The sequence below is a fragment of the Neoarius graeffei genome, chromosome 8 (genome assembly GCF_027579695.1).
Source record: "Neoarius graeffei isolate fNeoGra1 chromosome 8, fNeoGra1.pri, whole genome shotgun sequence".
In the NCBI taxonomy this organism is placed as follows: domain Eukaryota; kingdom Metazoa; phylum Chordata; class Actinopteri; order Siluriformes; family Ariidae; genus Neoarius; species Neoarius graeffei.
Window position 1 is genome coordinate 88,261,957 of NC_083576.1, and position 6,517 is coordinate 88,268,473.

Genomic DNA, 6,517 nt, shown 5'->3' on the forward strand with positions numbered 1-6,517 from the left:
ACAAGGTTATAGAAACCCTAATGAGGCTGAGGTGACAATCTCGTTTTAAAAAAGAAAATGTTAGAAAAATTGCAGTGGGCGCTTTTCTAATATTCTTATGTGGCTATTGAAAAAATGTATGGTCCGACAAAGGGGGGGTCACGGGCACCCCAGGACACCCCCCCCCCCCCCCAGCTATGCCCCTGAACACTCATTCTCCATTGGGTAGAGTGACGTAATACACATAGGATAAGTGATATGCTAACAATATTGCATGCTATCAAACCAAATGAATGAAACCCACTAGAAGGAAACAGAAAACATATTTTTATTCCATCAAAAAAGTGTCCTGCATGTATAATAATATATTTTATTCTATTCACAGTCACTAAATATTAGCAATCACGCGCTCTGATTGGCTACTCTATGACTAGGATATTATCTCATATACCATGAGTAGAGAAAAACAAAATGGCAGAGCATGTTGCTGAACCAACCGAGGACGAAATAAAAACTCTACTCGAAAACAACCTTCCCCCCCAAAAAAAACCCAAAGCAACAAAATATGGAATAAAAGTATTTGGTGGTAAGAGCGTATCTTTTTAAAAATTTTTCAAGGATTATTATTATCACATTTTTCACAAATTGCTACTGGCATTTTACCAGTTTGTTTGGGTTCGAAGTGGAAATGATTTTGTCAGACATTTTGTATAAAGTTTTATTTATCAAATTTGCTAAAAATAAAAATGATCTGTTTCTCAAAATCCAGTGAATGTGGACAGAATAAAAGAGTTATTCCACTTAATCTCATCGTACATGGCTACGCACCTCATCGGCTATCAGCTCACGTACGACTCAATTTTGTGGAATAACTGTTAAATAGAAGATAACAAAAGATATTCATATATTTAATATTACTTCAGCAAAGTCATTGTGGAAAATTTATGCGAAGATCACACATAGCCGGCTGATCAATGAGAACCGTGGCTGGGGCGACCGTGGCCATTCCGGCAGATTTTGGAGGTGATCCATCGCAGGAATTTGAACAGAGTAAATATGCAAATGAAGCCACAGTCGCCACAATGGTAGTGACAGAAGATGCCGGTAAAACCAATGGCTGCAGTGACGTAAGGCCTTATGGCAATGATAACAGTGTGTACAGTTTTCATGGCTGCATTACAGCATAGCTATGGCAAAGCAAAATAAGCCAAGCCTACTCGGCAAACTTTTCACTTTCTGCAGAATGTTGTTCCATGAACATTTTGAGCTCGATGGTTGTGACAGAATACTATCGTAACCCCCAATAGCCCATGTAAGCCTCATGTATGCCTCAAGGATGCTTCACCCACAGCAATTTTCAAGATGACAAAACTTTCTGGGGATGGAATCCATGCCCTCCTGGTTGTTAAGGTAGCTCTCCGGCTCTCACGTATTCTGAATGTGTGCAGGTTGTCCCTTGGAAGGCTCAAAATCGTCTACCGTGAAGCGATTCTGAGCGTCTATGTGAGACCTTAGCTTTACTCACAAAGTACTTACACTATATGATCAAAAGTATCTGGATGCCTGACCATCACACTCATATGTAGGCCTTGTCCACAGTTGCCACAACCTTGGAAGCACATAATTGCACAGGGTGTAAAGGCAGTAACGAAACCTGAACACAAGGGGGCAGCTGGACACCTTGGAGATCCATGATAGACAGAGGTGTCAACGGAGATGTGTCTCGGCAGTCCACTTCTGATCTAATCATTCAAGATGCATTTTAAAACCAAGGGTAAACAGGGTCTAAGAGGCCCAAACCTTGTTCCAGCATGACAAAAGCAAGCTGACATGGTTTTCAGAAACCAGAGGCCTGACCTCATCCCCACTGAACACCTTTGGGATAAACAGGAACCCCGACTGCACCCTCACCTGACATCAGTACCTGGCCTTACTAATGCTCTTGTGGCTGAATGAACACAAATCCCCACAGCCAAAATTGAATGGAAAGCCTTCCCAGAAGAGTGGAGGTCATTATAACAGCAAAGGGGGAATAAATCTGGAACAAGATGTTCAACAAGCGCATATATGTGTGTGTGTGTGTGTGACGGTCAGTTGGCTGTAGTCTATAGTATCTTCCATGATAATTTTATAAAGATAGGTACATTTGATAGAGACAGTTAAAATTTGTTGTACGGTGAATAATTCAATTCCATGAGCTTTGCAGGCATGACTGTTACAGCGTTTAATGCTGTGTTGAAAATGATTGAAATAACAAATAAATTTTATTCATGTTATTTAAAAAAAAGAGTAAAATAGAGCACATCAAATACTCAGTAAACAAAACTATGGTATAGTGTCCTCATTTACTACAAAATGACAAAGATGGCAATGAAATGGGACTCTGTCCTGATTACTGATTTAACCCAAGGCTTGTTATGTAACCAATGCAAATATACAGTGCCCTCTATAATAATTGGCACCCTTCCTAAAAATTTGTTTAAAAAAGTAAAAGGTTACAAAAAATCCACCTTTTGGTGAAGTTGCTTCATCTCAGTGAAATAATGAGAAAAACAAATTCCTCATCAAGAAATACTTATTTTCAACAAAAACACATGTGCCACCATTATTGGTACCTCTGGAACTTATAGTGAAAACAATGTAACTGAAGCATGTTTCCCATTTAAGTTGAACGTCTTTGAGTTGTTTGGAGAGTACAGGAACTTTTAAGCTGTAATCTATGACATCCTCAGGGTTTAAATTGGGCCGGGGCTGTCCGGGGCTGAGCCCCGGCACATAAGCTCGGAGCGGATGGCATATGATCACGCACACATCAAAAGCAACAAACCCTTTTCACGATTTTCAGTTCTGAATAATTAAATATCGTTTTATTAATCAATCAACCCATGACTTTTATGAGATAGATCATAGTTTTCCTGATAACAAGACGACCTGTCAAAGCTATTTAGAACAGAACTTGCGATCAGAGATTCTGGTTTCTGGAACACTGCGTGGGTTGCCAATTCCGCTTTTTATAAGCGACTTTGGGGTTTCTTTTTTTGTGAGCTTGCTTTAAAAAAAAAATCAGAAGTCATGGTTTGCGGGTTTTTGGGCTTGTGTTTCAGCGTTGTGACTTGTTTATAATTTTCTCCGTACACCGTCTCCCCTTTTACCTGCATACGATCCTAATCCATCGGGATTTAATGAAGTAGCTAGCCTATCTTGTTTACTATGCATAAATTCTGCTTTCATTGCTTATCAGAATTTTTTCTGGAAGTGATAGTGCGCTACAAAATAGTCACGTACTTCTACTGCTGTTACAACTACTACTAATAATATTAACAATACAGTGAACATAATCATTATCATATTTTTTATTATTAAAAACAAAATATCAAATAATTCTGAAGAGGGGAAAAAATAATACTGATCTAAAAATGTTGTTTTTATTTTTAGACAGTATGTGTTTAGCAAAACACATACTGTCTAAAAATAAAAACACAACATATTTAGATCAGTATTATTTTTCCCCTCTTCAGTATTATTTGATATTTTGTTTTTAATAATAAAAAATATGATAATGATTATGTTCACTGTATTGTTAATATTATTAGTGTTTTATTATTTATTGTTAATATTTAATTTAATGTTAATTTATTATTATTTATTGTTAGTATTATTAGTGTATTATTAGTGTAATTATTATTGTTATTATTATGTATTCAGTTATTTATTTGGCATGTGGTGCTTTTTGTATTGTCTAGAACATACATAAGATGAGCATATTATAGCAGCAAAATAGAAGCACAATCATTTGAATGCAGCAAAAGTTTTGCTGCATTCAAATGATTGTGCTTCTATTTTGCTGCTATAATATGCTCATCTTATGTATGTTCTAGACAATACAAAAAGCACCACATGCCAAATAAATAATTTAATACATAATAATAACAATAATAATAAATGCTTCCAATGTTATAGTGTTGTTTGTATTTGGTTGCATTCACTGCATGAATATATTTGATTGACAATTTGACTGACAGTGTTTTGGCATATTTAACATTTATCCTCCAAAATAAATCAACTGTTTTGGTTTAAGATTGTGCAAGCCTTCAAATTTTCTCACTGAACATTTCTCCTTCACATTTTTCACCTGTAGGCATGTGACAAGATTTAACATGATATTGCTCAACCTACCTCTGTAAAGTCAGCTAACAACTTATTAAAATGCACCAGAATTCAGCAAATAACATGTATGATAATAAAAAACTTCTGGGGGAGGACCCCCAGACCCCCCACTAATCATTTCCTTCAAACTAATGTACAACAACCTGTACAATCTGTTACATTGGCCAACCAATCTACATTCAAACTGCCATAATGTGTAGGGGGGCACTACAAGACACACATAGGCCTACAACACACAGATAAGGTGTATATCTCTGTGCAATATGATATGGTTATCAAATTAAAGGGTTATTTTCCAAAAAGTATATTGGGGCAGGGCGGCGGGGGCAGGGGTGGGTACGAGGCAGAGCCCCCCCACATAACCAATCCCAATTTAACCCCTGGACATCCTGGTTTATTGGCTGTACATATGAGGTGACAGAGGCCAAATTCCATTTGTCATTCATCAACAAGGGAACGATAAGTGAACACACAAACCAAATGAGGGAGAAGTTTGTTGACTTTCATAAGCTACTCGCTTGAAAATGTCCATTTCTACTGTTAGAGAAATAATAATAATAATAATAATAATAATAATAATAATAATAATAATAATGCCCTGTGATGACCTGGCGACTTGTCCAGGGTGTACCCTGCCTTTCACCCGTAGTCAGCTGGGATAGGCTCCAGCTTGCCTGCGACCCTGTAGAACAGGATAAAGCGGCTAGAGATAATGAGATGAGATGAAATAATAATAATAATAATAATAATAATCTCATCTCATTATCTCTAGCTGCTTTATCCTGTTCTACAGGGTTGCAGGCAAGCTGGAGCTTATCCCAGCTGACTACGGGCGAAAGGCGGGGTACACCCTGGACAAGTCTCCAGGTCATCACAAGGCTGACACATAGACACAGACAACCATTCACACTCACATTCACACCTACGCTCAATTTAGAGTCACCAGTTAACCTAACCTGCATGTCTTTGGACTGTGGGGGAAACCGGAGCACCCGGAGGAAACCCACATGGACTCTGCAACATGCAAACTCCGCACAGAAAGGCCTTCGGCGGCCATGGGGCTCGAACCCGGACCTTCTTGCTGTGAGGCGACAGCGCTAACCAACTACACCATGCCGCCCCAATAATAATAATAATAATAATAAGTGCCCTGCGATGACCTGGCGACTTGTCCAGGGTGTACCCCGCCTCTTGCCCATAGTCAGCTGGGATAGGCTCCAGCTTGCCTGCGACCCTGTAGGACAGGATAAGCGGCTACAGATGATGGATAGAATAATAAAAAGTAGACACCAACTGGAACTGTTACAAATTCGCCTGGAAGAGGACCTGAGTTTATTTTGCCCCCACGTACAGTGAGGAGGAGGGTAAGAGAGCCAAAAAGAAATCCTCAAGGATCACTGTTAGTGAAGTTGAATCTTGGGGTTTCCAAGTCTCCAAAACCACCATCAGACTCCAGAAAAAAGCCTTTTCTGTCATTTAACCACAAACATAAGCACCTGAAGTTTGTGAAACACCACTACAACTTTCAATTGAATCATGTTCTATGGTAAGAGAAATGGAGCTTTTTGGCGATAAACACTCGTGGTGGGTTTGGTGTAAAAAAAGAAGAATGGCTATAATGAAAAGAACCCAATACCACCTGTAAAATATGGTGGTTCCAGGCCTCCAAGGATTCCAGGGCCTTCAGAAGGGCTGTTTTTCCTCCAAAGACCCTGGAAACCTTGTTAGGGCATGGCATCATGAACTCCATGAAATACTAAGACATTTTAAATCAGAATCTGGGTGAAACTAAAACTGAGTTGTAATTGGATCTTCTAGCAGGATAATGATCTGATGTCCAAATCAACACAAAAATGGTTCACTGAGCACAGAATGAAGCTTCTGCCATGGCCATCTCAGTCCCCTGAGCTGAACCCTATATAGTGAAAACCTGTGGGCTAAGCTGAAGAGGAGAGAGCACAAGATAGGGCCGAGGACCCTGGATGATCTGGAGAGATTGTGTAAAGAGGAATTCTCTGAGATGCCCTGCTCTGTATCTCCAACCTTATAAAATGTTGTAGGTGAAACTCTGTGCTGTTTTACTGCCAAAGGAGGTTGTACAAAGTATTAAAAGCAGGGGTGCCAATAATAGTGGCACATGTTTTTGTTGAAAATACTTATTTCTGGGTGGCACTGTGGTGTAGTGGTTAGCGCTGTCGCCTCACAGCAAGAAGGTCCGAGTTCGAGCCCTGGGGCCGGTGAGGGCCTGTGCGGGGTTTGCATGTTCGCGTGTCCGCATGGGTGTCCGCATGGGTTTCCTCCAGGTGCTCCGGTTTCCCCCACAGTCCAAAGACATGCAGGTTAGGTTAACTGGTGACTCTAAATTGACTGT